Below are 14475 nucleotides of genomic sequence, written 5' to 3'. Positions count from 1 at the left end.
AATGTGAAGTTCAATGCAGAACAAATGACCTGATAAATAATAATTAAAGCCAAGTAAGTACAAGGCTGTTGAAGAAAGGCGCCGATTGAATAGCAAAAAATAATATGTATCACCTTGCGCTGCAATGTGCGGGACGTAGCTAGTAGTGCATAACTGATATGAAGGGAGCACATGAGTAGGGAAGAACAGGAAAGGAGGGGAAAAACGGGTTAGGGCAGATCGAAGAGAGTGGAGAAGAGAGGGGGAAGCGAGGAGGGGCTAGCTTTAAGGCGGGGTTTAGGGATGAGGTAATAGGGGGTAATCCCATGAAGAAACTTTGATAATAAATTAAAAAAAATAAGAGGTCGAAGGAGTCTGAAGAATCCTTCCTAATGAAAATGTATATCGAGAGATTGACCCACTATTAAGTTGAAATAAGATATAAAATGATACTGTATAGGCTTTAGGGCTTGTGCCGTGTCAAGAAAGATATAAAATGGTTCAACCTTTCAATACTATGAAAATAAGAAATGTAAGTTTACATTCCTATTTAATTAAAATTGGTACCGGTTTCTACAAGTATTCTTGGTCATCAGCTGATCATACATAAGTGTAAAACAATGCACAGATAACTAAAAGGCGAAGCTAAAATAATTCTGTTAGTTGCTGTTAGTGAAGCACAACAATCTTTAGGGAGCACTGTGCGCTGAAGTTTTGTCAATCACAAATAAGCAGAGGTAAAAAAGAAAAAATGAAGTTAAGATGAAACCGTCAGATGCAGTTAACAAAGCACTAACACACCACGGAGCACTGTTTGTTGAGTTTTCAATGCTAAGAAGAAGTCTAAAATCAAATATGTATCTTACAGTTTCAGTTCAAGATACACAGTTGTTTTAACACATGTCTTACTAACCTATTTGATCTACGACTTCATGATTTTTAGAACTATCGACACGCAGTGCTGATTCTTAAGATTATACCGTGTAACTTAAGCTGAAACTGTAAAATACATATTTGATTTTAGTCTTCTTAGCATTGAAAAGTCAAACAGTGCTCCATAGTGTGTTATAGTGCTTCGTTAACGGCATCTGACGGTTTTATCTTAAGTTCATATATCGTGGGCTTGGTGCAGAAACTCACTAAGTAATGAATTGCTTCTTGTGGGAAAACTGAGTTTTAGTTTGGGGAGAATGTAGGAGTTCAATTTTTGGCATTTTAATTATAAAGTAATGGTCTGATCTTAACTGAAGTAATTGTAAATTGTTTAACTTTGGAATGCCTTATTTAATTTATATTTACTTTTATTTACGTCAGTATAATTTTTATTTTGTTAATTATAGAGTTGTTCTGACTTCAAATAAATATTAAAGTTAATTTATTCCACCTATTCAATACATTAAAAAGAGATTTTAATGAAGAATTAAATCTGCAAATAAAATTATAGGGACATGTTTTGCCCTTTAATTAAGGGCATCTTCAGCCTTAATCTCAATCTGAAAGATAATTAATCAGGTACCTGATTGTAATTGAATTACATATGAATGTGAAGATGTTGGAAATATGCTTCAAATGGTGAGCGAAGTGGTTGACAATAGTTATGATATTCTTAAAATGAAGCCTTAATAAAGTCTAACATACAAATAGTCTTAAATTTATACATTTTCTTGAATGTCGTTGTTTAAAAATTGGTAACAAATTGTATACTGGTAGTTTGAATAGGTGGAATAAATAAACTTTAATATTTATTTGACTTCACTGTACATTTCAATACGGACCAAAATATGAGAATTATAACATGTAATTGTTCTCATTTAGCGAGTTTTCACTGGTGGTTGACATAGCAACACAGTTATGGAATTCTGACTATGAGATTCACCGATGGTAATTATCTAGCAAATTAAAGTCACCTATGTACAGGCCATGAAGGCCCTTGGAGGAGTGGAAGGTAAAGGCTTCCACCATTGTTAACCTCGACACGTGATGGGGTAGAGTGGTTAGCTCTACGCCCGGCCCCCTTTCCCCCAGAAATTAACTGGGTACTCATTTTTGGTGTAGGCTGAGTGAACGTCAGGGCCATATGCACCTCCGGAAGTGGAAATCTCCTTTAAGTTTTAAGACTTCCTGACAGGGATTCGAACCCATGTCCTTCCGGGTGAATCGAGCACGCTTTTACCGCTTCGGCCAGGCAGCCCCTGGTAATTATCTAGGTGGATGATTTTTTTAATGTCATAGTAAGACAAATGGTATAAAGGTAACAGATCACTGACCGTAAAGAGAACAAACACTCAACTTACCAAATAAGGCGTTACATTTTTTTATATTGAAGACATAACACATTTTAGGTACACAATCATAGTTGCCGATCAAAGCAAAAATACTACTATACGCATTATTTTAAAATAATTATTGATATACTGATATGTTATAAAGGGATTACAGCTAAATAGCGAGTCTACTAGAACTTATTATTTATAACTTATTAATTGCATACACTTGATGCTCTGTTTAGTGATCATCTTCACTTTCAGAATCAAAAGTTGCAGGTTTTGGAGTTCTATCAATGATCTTGCAGTCTGGGAGCGAGCTGTACCAAGCATGATAAATTTTTGGAATAATATTTTGCCAAATTCTTGAGATCAATAAAGTCACCAAACTTTCAGTTTCTTGACTTCATACAGTCCACTCGGTTTGTTCCTGTTTCTTAGTGACCTTGCAGTCCTAAATATAGTCAACCAGTCCTGAATACAATATACTGGCACATGCTTTCTGGCTTTTTCTATTGCACTAGGAATAGAATCTACTTCCATGTATGAGTGGCCACTCTCCGTAAATTTGTGTTCTATTTTACCCAGCTTGGATTTTTGCACTAAGTATAGCATCAAGGTACAGATGTATTTATTCCGGTTCTGTCTTCAACATGTATCAGAAGAGAGACAACTCTCTTATATGAGAAGGCAATTGATTTACCCAATGTAACAGGCACGAACCAATTTCTGAACTTCCTCTTTTTCCTTCTAATTCTGTCCAAGCATAACAATAAGCATTGTTAGAAGGAGCTGACTCATAGATCTTTAGGTTAAACATGTTCAGTTTTCTCATGTAATACTTAAAAGACATATCAGATGACAGAATCTGCAAGACTGACTGTAGATTAAATGTTGCGGAGGCAAATCCTGCATCATTTTGTGATGAACGTTGTTTGTCCAACTGTTTGGCTTAGCTAAGGAATGGTTCACACTTCTCGTACGATAGCTAAATTCGTCATCTAGTGCTATTTTGGCCTCTCCTTTAGCATTCTTGTAATTCTTTTTTTTTTTTGTAATAAAAACAAAAAGATCGTGATGATGATGATCATGATGCTGCTGCTTGTTGTTTAAAGGGGCCTAACATCGAGGTCATCGGCCCCTAATGGTACGAAATGAGATAACGAAAAATTGAAAAGCATCCACTGACCAAAATATAAAAAAACCAGTGGTTCAGATTCAAAAAAGATTGTAAATAATAGTATTAGTGACCAAGGGACCACTTATAAAGCACAATGATGCTAATGGCACTTGTCGGTAGTAAAGGAGAACAATGATATTTCTCAAGCTGCGGTACTAATCAAAGGTTACATGTAATAAATATCATTTTTGGTCCGTATTGATGATGTAGATTGAAATAATAACATTAAGTTATTTATTAGACCACCTAATCAATACAAAATCGTCTTGGATGATTTACATAAATTTGTTAGCTAATAGTGGGACATGTTATAATTATAATTATAATTATAATTATAATTATAACCGCCATTACTATCAACTTTACTTTTATGCAATCTTACTACTTGTTGTATAACAATCTGTTGTTTTATTCCATTGTACTTATTTTAGCAGCCTTCTAAGGTTAATTTTGTTAATACTTCCACTATTGTATCTCATCACATTGTATTTTCAAACCATCATTGTTATTTTTAATGTTATTTTACTTCAAATCTCTTCAAGATTTTAAAATTCATTTCATCACTACATGTTATTTAGACGCTTATTTTTAATTTAAGGTTAAGACTATGGCTGATGATGCCTTCAGAGAAGGCGAAACATGTCCCACTATTAGCTAACAAATTTATGTAAATCATCCAAGACGATTTTGTATTGATTAGGTGGTCTAATAAATAACTTAATGTTATTATTTCAAACTAATCAAAGGTAGCGTAAACTCACGGTGTACCAAAACCTTAAGGTACTACTCACAAGTATTGTACGTCGTAAAGGTAACGCAGACCTATGGTGTTTCTCACACAATGGCGCCACTCATAACCAACGCAAACCGATGAGGTTCCTCACCTAGGTGTACTAATCACGGGCACCGGTATTCCCGTGGTGTTCCTACAGAGTGGGTACTAATCACTGGCAACGCAGACCTACGGTGTCACTCGTATAGTGGTACAACTCACAGGCTACGCCCAGACGCGTGGTGTGGCTCACACGGGTACAACTCGCAGGCAACGCCCAGACCTGTGGTGTTGCACACACGGGCACGACTCACGGATATTGGAAACCCACACTGAACCCCACTCGAGTGCTACGAATCAAAAATATGGAGTACCTAACAGAGTGGTACTACTCGCAAGTAAAAGCGACCGATGGTGTTCCGCGCGTGATGGTACTAATCAAAAGTAGTTTCATGGCCCTAATCCAAGCATCCCTTGGTCGCCCCTTTTAGTCGCCTCTCACGACAGGCAGGGGATACCGTGGGTGTATTATTCGTCTGCCTCCCCCGCCCACAGGAGGTGTGTGTGTGGTCCGCGAGAGGTATTTTATTTCCCTCAAGTCCGCCGGCAAGCCGGTTAGGACCCCCCTATCTGCCAGCTGAGACGCGCCATGTGGGAGTATCACCTCTGCCCCTGCTATGCAAGAAAGATTGTATTCATTACAAAATACTCTTCTGTAAGTCTACTGACTGGCAGGCGTGGTATTAGTTTCTTGACAGTGAATAACATAATTAATGGATCTTGGCAATGGGTAACTTAACATCCTAATATTCCTTTCTGATAGATTTCCTCATGTAATAACCTTCCTTCATAGGAAAACTTTCGAAGTAAGCATTTACTGCAACAACTTGCTTTTTTTGGAGTTTTATTTGCTGGTTAATTTTTGCCTCTCTTGTCACTTCCAGAAAATGAACCATGTCCATTTCTGTTTTTAAATTCTGTGTTAATTGGTCCATTATATATATATATATATATTCAAGGCCTTCATAAAAAAAGATTGGCAAAAATTAATTTTGGAGCCATCCTTGTAAAAATGGTATGACTTAGCACAGTTCCTTTTCTTGCTATCAGTACCTTTCCTTGGTTGGTGGGTCTTTGGTTTAGAAACATCAACATTTCCAGGAATGAAATGATCTTTCGTTCATAGGTTGATAACCCCCAATACAATTTGCAAATGGTTTCTCGTTCTTGTTGGCTGAAATTAATTGTACATTTAAACCTACACTGGAGGCAATGTACAAGTTGAGGACATTTAGCACTCTGTAGTTTTCCTTCCTTGTTTAATTCCAGCATTATTAGCTATTGATGGAATAATATAAACTTTTCTAACTATAAGTCTTACATAAATTATATGTTAAACCATGAAATAGAAAAAAATACTCATTCCAGGTGACTTAGTGAGTTCTTTATAAAGCCTTTTAACCCTAGAACGCTTACCTGTTTCTGCTACTCGCGAACGCTTACCTGGGGTGACGCGTCACCCCATTAGTTTCTTTCCTGTTTCTGAGGTATATGGACATATTTTGTTCTATGCACTTGGATATAGTTTACACAGAATGCATAGAGCAGTAGGATATGATGCGTGAAGTTAAATAGAAATCAGGAACACAATCAATACACTAGAAAATATACCTCCTTTTAATCTAGTAAAATTCACACCTGCAAAATTCTTGATATTTCAAATAGTGCCAGGCACTCTAAAAAAGGTACCATGCCCATAAACTCTAATTATGATAACTATAATAGTATATACAAAAGCATACTGAAACACAATCTTGGGAAATAGCAGTCTGAAATTCAAGGGACAAAGGACACAAATGCCTCTACTAGTTTCACAGTTTCCTTGTGCGTAAGTCCGGCATTCTAAATGCACGTCTGGTAAACCGAACAAAAGTCACATTTTCACCATTAATTGAATAATTTATTACCTTTTGCTGCACATTTTGTACAAATGTCATCCCTGTGCTGGGAGCACACACGTCTGTCATATGAAACGCAGCTGGTTTTAGTTTTCCTGTCTTGGGCAGATAGCACATCGCCATTGTTTTACTTCCTTACCTTTCAGTTCTGGTTCTGCATCAACCATTTCTGCACCCAACACAGTTCTGATATTAGTAGCAAGGTCTTTAGAGATTGCTCGAGTCAATCGTCATTGCATACAGGACCTAGCAAGTTCAGTTTCAAGAGTTTTCAAGTAGGAATGGCTGTTCATCTTCTCAATTCGTTTTGCCGTCTTGTAGATTACAACAATATTGCACGCAGCTGTTCGGGTCCAAGGAGGTGGAGTAGATGACCACACGCGACCATTCCTTCCCTTCAGAACAGTCCCAGGAATGTCAGTATCACCGTCAGAATCCTCTGACGCGCTAATTTCAGTAGGGTTATCGGAATCCACCTCAATATTATCTTCTGTCTCACTTTCCTGAAATTCACTGTCATTTTCACATTCACTTTCTTCATGAAGTATGGCGAGAACCTTATCAATAAAGTTAGTGTCAGTCACACTAATTTCCATTATGAAAACGGCTAATACTTCTAATGCAGTGGACAATATATATCACATACGTAAACGCTTACCGGGGAGGCTCGTAACCCCACAACACGTCTCAATTCACTTATACTCAGCACATGCCTACGCAACACTGATGGCGTCATTCGGCTTGCTTTTATTAGAGACTACTGAGAAAGGGAGAGACCAATGCCCAAGTGCAACCACGCAAAACAGAATAAAAGAGCACGGTGGGGTGGCACGTCACCCCGGTAAGCGTTCTAGGGTTAAGTATCAGACTGAAAACTAGCAAAAAAAATTCAGTAAGTCATTAGAAATGACTTAGCGAGTTCTTCTCACATTAAAAGTTGCTATTGACTTGGTGAGATTCGTAAAAATGGGACACACTGGTTTCCACACAACGCAATCACTTAATGAGTTATTCCAGTCTTTGGAATTGACTTTCAGTTTGACAAAAATGTCATTAAGTCAAAACAGCCAAATTTTGACTTAGTGAGTTTCTCCACCAAGCCCACGATATATATATTACCTGTGCTTCTTATTTGTGAATGACTAAACTTCAACACACAGTGCTCCCAAAAGATTTTAGTGCTTCACTAACAGCAACTAACAGAATTATTTTAACTTCACATTTTAGTTATCTGTGTACTGTTTCACACTTGCTTGTGATTGGCTGATGATGACCAAGAATACTGGTCGAAACCGGTACCAATTTTAATTAGGAATGTAAACTTGCAATTCTTATTTTAATAGTATTGAAAGGTTGAACCATTTTATATCTTCTTTTAACTTAATAGTGAACTTGCTTCAATACAGAACACTGTGAAATTCTCTCTTAAAGACTCACCCAATCACCAGCAAAATGAAGGGAAAAAGAACCTATTTCTTTCACATCTTACGACTGCCAGGAAATCTGCTGTTACGACAACCACTGATGATAAATCTTGGAAAGAAAAAAGGAGGGCAATGGATCCACAAAATCCAGCAAGTAGTTAGACTTTTGATAGCAGGTGCAAAGAACAAAATTAAAATTACACAAGAACCTCATTTGTCTGGCCCTCATTAATCCGGATCGAAAAAAAAAAATTTACTTGTACAGTATTTCTTTTACGGTGTCAATTCTTCTTGAATGCCTTTTCCGCCAAGAATAGTTAACGAATGGAATTGAAGTAATTTGGCCACGGTGTGTCAAAGGTACCGTCCCGGCGTTTGCCTGGAATTGAGAATATTAAACCGTTGAAAACAATTCCCAGGACGGCCGAGGTGAGATTCGAACCCGTGCTTTTCTGAATGCATCACACTGATGGTGAATTCGAAACAAACCGGTGGTTCATCAGAAGAAACAATGACTCAAGCAGAGGCAACAATGCAGATGGACAAACCGATGTCCTTATTAGAATTCTTGACTGAAACCACACCGGCAGAACTCTTGTTAGTAAAACATCTTTGTGATCGTGCTGTGCGCAAACGCTATACAAATGTAAAACAGAAAAAACTCTCACATTATTTTAGTGCATAAAACAAGTTGTCAATGTAAGAAAAGTGTTCGTATATTTTTTTGTACAATTGAAAAAATGGTACAATTTATGTTAATAGATTATATAACATGTACCGTATTTATTTTTATAGTTTTTTTCCGGATTATCCAGTTTTTCGATAATCCAGATCAGTTGCGGTCCTACTTAATCCAGATAAACAAGCTCTTGTGCAACAACCTTCTTAAGACTCAAATTTTCAGCAGAAATGATACATAGAAGGGCTATAGCTATATCGGATCAACTGAGAAAATTACGATAGGAATGATCACAAGAACCAAACAGTACAACCTCCAAAGAGAAACAATGTGGAACGTCTCAAGTGGTCCAATAAAGGTAATAATCATGATAATGATTACTAATTGGAAATCTTGTTCTCTGCCCCGCAATTTTTCACTTGTTTGTTCATGTGGAATTTACTGTCCTATGACCTGATTTTGTGTTAATGTTCCGGCCTTTTAATTAATTTCTTGTTCTTTGGTTGCACCAGCAAAATAGTGGTACACCATACACTGATATTTGCTTCAGACACTTGGGCAATGAAGGGAAAAGAGAAATGCAGGATCTAGGCTACAGGGATGAACCAGAATAGGAGCAGGGTAATAAAAATGGATACGATAAGAAATGAGAAGGTTAGAGAATCATTACAGGACAGGATACAAACAAAGATTCATGAGATAGGAGTTGAAGGCAGAAAATCAAGGCAGATGGTGAAAGGTGAAGGCAATCTGGGAGGACTGGACAGGACCCATTCAGAGGCTGGTGGCTGAGAAAGATTATTTTTCTTGCAGAATGTATATATATTTATTGAACGTATCAACAACTTCCTGCAATTACAGGTTGCCACAATGGACAAAGTAAAGCATATCAGGAAAGAGAAGGTTTTATCACATAGAAATGTAGCAGTGATACAGATTTTTTAAATTATGGAGGTGAGATTTCAGGATGTGTACAGGTGGTAGTGGTAACTATTCTTTCATGTTCATTGGCAATTCGAACTTCTTCCAGAATTCTATGAACAAAGCAGGTATTGTGCCACGAGCATCAACCATTCGGCCGATAATCTCTAGTTCATTCAGCTGGTATTTATTTTTGTAGAACGGAATGGTGGGCGCGTAAATGTTCTGCTTTTCAAGATGAACTTCAGTAGACTGGCCAACACGGTGCTCGAATCAGATCGTCGGATCGATAATGAAACCTTTCTTGTCGTTATCTCTAAAGGCGATTATGTCAATTCGTCTTGTGCTCTCTGTCGTAGACAAACCATGGACTACTTCATGTACACGGAAGCTTTTGCTATAAGAGTTGTTCTGCAATCAGTGATCTTATCTTGTGATGACGCGAGTTTCTCAATACTTCACCGTAGGGACAAGAATCCAGAACGCGAGCCAGTGTTTTTTTTTCTCTCCGACACATCTGCGACAGAGGTTTCTGTCCTGAGTTCTGCCCGGGGTAGTTCGTACTGCAGAAACATTTGATGTCACCTTGATTGCCTGTCGCCATTTGCTACAAGAAAGTTCCTGGTGATGCCTAATCCAATTATTGGCTGGAGTGTACTCTTTATACAACTCTGCACCAATCCCCTTCTGAGGCGAAGAGCACCAAGTTGCCAATTCAAGACTTCTTAGTTCTTGGCAGATTTTTCTAGGATTTGGAAGGTCACAGCTTCATTGGAGAATTGGTTAAAATCTGATGTGGAGGTCCTGTAGACAATGCGTTGTTTCGGATGTCAGATCACGCATCTTTAAAACGTACCTATTGCTGGCTCGGCGAAGAGCACTGCGTGTGCTCATTTGTTGCAGATGTAATTCCCAGGTTGTTTTGAAAAGTCCGAAGCCTTTGAATCTTAAATCAGAATACAGAGCACTATCAGGTGTATCTGTAGGTAATTGCAATTTTTTTTTAGGGAGCTCTTTACCATTTTGTCGGCGGTTTTCAGGAAGGTAAGCGGTACTTGTTCGAAAAGCATACACGAGAGTAGGGCTGACTGCTTTGTTCAAAACAATGAACTTTTGACCTGCCTTTAACAAAGGTGAGGTTGTAAGCGCATCTAACTTCTTGTGCAAGGTTTTTAACCCATTCACTGCTAAACCCGTATATATATATATGTTTTGGTGCAGTGTGTACTTCACCGATCTCACAAATGCATACGATAGTGTCATGCTTTGAGATTCCGTTGAAATGCTCAAAGAAGTTTTGTACTGCAGATATACCACTCCATTTTGCGTGTTTTGAAAGCGATCTGGTGTTATTTCAGCTTCGTCAGAGTGGAACATCTTTCCCGCTAACGTGTAGCCATCATGGCGTCTTGAAGTTTACATTCATCTCTTGTTGACGAAGAAATTTAATGTTTCCTAATAAATAGTGATTCTGGAGAGCTGTATTTTGATAATGAAGAAAGAATATCTAAGTGGCGATATTGAACTACAAGAAAGTGCGAGACAAAGTAGTAATGATGAGTCATGTGGAATAGTCACCTCTTCCTCAGATAAATTATTTTTTCCCCAAGTGTAAATGATTTTGATAATACCTGTTCTTAGATCAACAATTTTATATTATATTTCAGTAATAGAACCACCGAGCGGAGTAGCTGCGCATATTAACACGCTAACACCTCACCGTCAGCTGTCTGGAGGATTTCTTTTTTTTTTGTGTGGTTTCTTTTTTGCATTCCCAAGCAAAAGTCAGGACAGTTCCTATTCATAAACCACAGCCAATTCCTTCCACTTCCTTACCCAATTTCATCTTCATTATTTTCTCAACTGAGGTTTGCACCAGGAAGGGCATCCGGCCATAAAAATAATCTTGCTTCATCCCCGACACCGTATTAGGCTGCAGGGCTAAGGGGACAATTTGCATTCCATTAATAGCATCAGTAAATATGTATATGCACCCACCCGCCCTTTGCTCTGACATTGCTAGGAATCCGCCAACTTTTTAGTAACAGTTAATATGTTGGAAGATAGTCCGCCTAGTCAATACTATTCATTTATTTACCTTTCACCTTAACATCTAGTACATGTTTCGAGAATATTATGCATTCTCTTCCTCAGCTAGTGGATTAAAATTCAGTATACAATAAGACCTGACTAAAATACGGCGGCCCCCATTAAAATTCAAAACAATGAGTATGACCATGTGACACTTAAAAATTTTGGATAGTACAAACATAGAATTAAAATCCCATTTTGTCAAGTACAAATTAAAAACACAATATAGTAATGTCTAATTAAATACAACGTCTTGTGATGATATGAATTCACAGTGCCCTTGAAGTTGCCTTGCGTAGTTCAAAAATGTTGAGTTAAGAATGAATGAAATTGCATTAAAACTTTAAGTCCTGCCGATATCCACCGTTAATGGGTGTTAAAATGATGTCTATTTAAATTAAAATATTGGACACAGTGTCGTATAATGATGTGATTTTACGGTGTCCTAAGAATTATAATACTATCTTGCGTAGTTCAATTGGATTTGTACAAGAATAAATGAAGTTGCGTTAAAACTTGGAGTCCTGCCATTATCTTCGGTTGATAGATGTATTATGCAGCCAGGCTGAAAATAGGTTAAAATGGTCTATAAAAAGGAAATGAAATAAAAATTAACAAAAGGCTCCGACATGAACAAATGAGAATACAACGGGGTAAAAATATTAAACCTTACAACTTAAACACACATAGTTCGTTGAGTAAAGTAGAAATTGATGAATTCATCAACTTATTAAAGTTTATATTAGAAAACAACTTTTTTACTTTCAACAACGTGTACAAACAAGTTAATGGGTTGGCCATGGGATCACCAGCGTCTGGTATCCTTGCAGATATATTTATGGACCATATGGAATCTAATAAAATAATCGGTAAAATAAAAGGATTAGACTTATGGTTAAGGTTTGTTGATGACGCGTTCGCTATCATTAACGAACAAGAACTCAAGCCAAACGAACTGTTAGACCAATTAAACAACCTTGATAAACATATGTTTACAATCGAGTCGGAAGATAATAAAAGTCTAAACTACTTAGACGTAACATTAACTAGAGACAATAAAAACCTGATTTACCAAGTATTTAGAAAACCTACACACACAGATGTTATTAGGAAAGACTCGAACCACCCAGGAGAACATAAGAAAGCGGCATTTTACAGCTTCATCAATAGAGCAGTAAGAATACCATTAAACAGAAATGATTTTAATAAAGAGATAAACATTATACAAGATATTGCCAAAAGAAACGGTTACCCCAAAAGCTATGTCAATAGGATAAAGAGTAAGGTCGTGAATAGACCTAACACCCTACTTGTAAATAAGGAAGAAAAAAAGAAATTCGCTACATTCACTTACATTAATAAACAATCATACAGTTTGGCTAAACTATTTAGAAAACACAATATCCATGTATCCTTTAGGACAGACAATAATAATAATAATAATAATAATAATAATAATAATAATAATTTACTGTTCAATTCGAATAGCGTCAACACCAACAGTAGGTTCAGTAAATCAGGAGTATACAAACTGTCGTGCCAAGATTGCGGAAAAAAATATGTCGGACAGTCAAGTAGAAGTGTGGTGGTACGGTATAAAGAGCATGTCAATGCACGAAAACATTCTAGATACTCTGCAATGTGTGAACACATGCATGAAAGCAACCATCATTTCACAAATATTGAACGTGATATGACCTTATTACATTCATTAAGCAAAGGCAAACAAATGAATGCCCTAGAGAAATTAGAAATATACAAATTGCAAAAATTTGATAATGAGAACAACCTAAATGAACACATTGCAGAAGACAATCAGTTGTTTAAATTGGTAACCCAATACCCTAGTAAGAGGCCAAATGATGTCAAGCGTGTAAGGGGGGAAGTATGACTAGTATCAGGGGCGGTTCCTTCCACCCCTCCTTCCATCCATCACGCAACCCAATGTAATTCTGTAACCAGTTGCCATACAACATCAGGTGCCTCAAAATCTATCTAACACATGCATGCCACACGTAATATTTACATCATCACACTGGTAAGGTTTAATATTTTTACCCCGTTGTATTCTCATTTATTCATGTCGGAGCCTTTTGTTAATTTTTATTTCATTTCCTTTTTATAGACCATTTTAACCTATTTTCAACCTGGCTGCATAATACATCTAGCAACCGAAGATAATGGCAGGACTCCAAGTTTTAACGCAACTTCATTTATTCTTGTACAAATCCAATTGAACTACGCAAGATAGTATTATAATTCCTAGGACACCGTAAATTCACATCATTATACGATGCTGTGTCCAATATTTTAATTTAAATAGACATCATTTTAACACCCATTAACGGTGGATATCGGCAGGACTTCAAGTTTTAATGCAATTTCATTCATTCTTAACTCAACATTTTTGAACTACGCAAGGCAACTTCAAGGACACTGTGAATTCATATCATCACAAGACGTTGTATTTAATTAGACATTACTATATTGTGTTTTTAATTTGTACTTGACAAAATGGGATTTTAATTCTATGTTTGTACTATCCAAAATTTTTAAGTGTCACATTGTCATACTCATTGTTTTGAATTTTAATGGGGGCCCCCGTATTTTAGTCAGGTCTTATTGTATACTGAATTTTAATCCACTAGCTGAGGAAGAGAATGCATAATATTCTCGAAACATGTACTAGATGTTAAGGTGAAAGGTAAATAAATGAATAGTATTGACTAGGCGGACTATCTTCCAACATATTAACTGTTACTAAGTCAATACGGATCCAATCCCGACCATCATGGTCAAGATTATTAATAACTTTTTAGTATGCAACCTGGGTGTTGCAAGCTTACGGTTAAAACAGTATAGTGGGTGATCGACTGCGCGTATTATCACGGGACTTGTTTTATATTATTGAGAAATTCTACGCTATTGCTCATGACACAAAAAAAAAAAAAAAACAGAACAATACAGAAATATAACATATAAAAGTCCCTTCCGACATCTTAAATTTTTGATGAACTTCTCACCTCGGAAGTTCTTTAGTGTGTGGTACGGCCTTAATTATATGACACTCCTTTTCTTCCAGTACGCTTTCATCTCTTCACTATGTTTCTTCTTTCTGTCTTCAGACCACTTTGAACCAGTCTTTTTTACTTTCCTACCTTGGAATCCTATTTTCAATACTTTTTCCCGAAAGCTTTCTCTATTATT

At 36.9% G+C, this 14475-nt stretch overlaps 1 protein-coding gene across 1 annotated transcript in view; it reads right to left on the bottom strand.

The window, feature by feature from the left end:
- Cdk1 (Cyclin-dependent kinase 1) overlaps positions 1-14475 on the bottom strand; it is a 224788-nt gene that overhangs the window by 114639 nt on the left and 95674 nt on the right. The window lies entirely within an intron of this gene.

The sequence above is a fragment of the Anabrus simplex genome, chromosome X (assembly GCF_040414725.1).
Source record: "Anabrus simplex isolate iqAnaSimp1 chromosome X, ASM4041472v1, whole genome shotgun sequence".
Classification (NCBI taxonomy): domain Eukaryota; kingdom Metazoa; phylum Arthropoda; class Insecta; order Orthoptera; family Tettigoniidae; genus Anabrus; species Anabrus simplex.
Note: the sequence above shows the minus strand (reverse complement) of the source record. Positions and strands in the feature narration are given on the sequence as shown.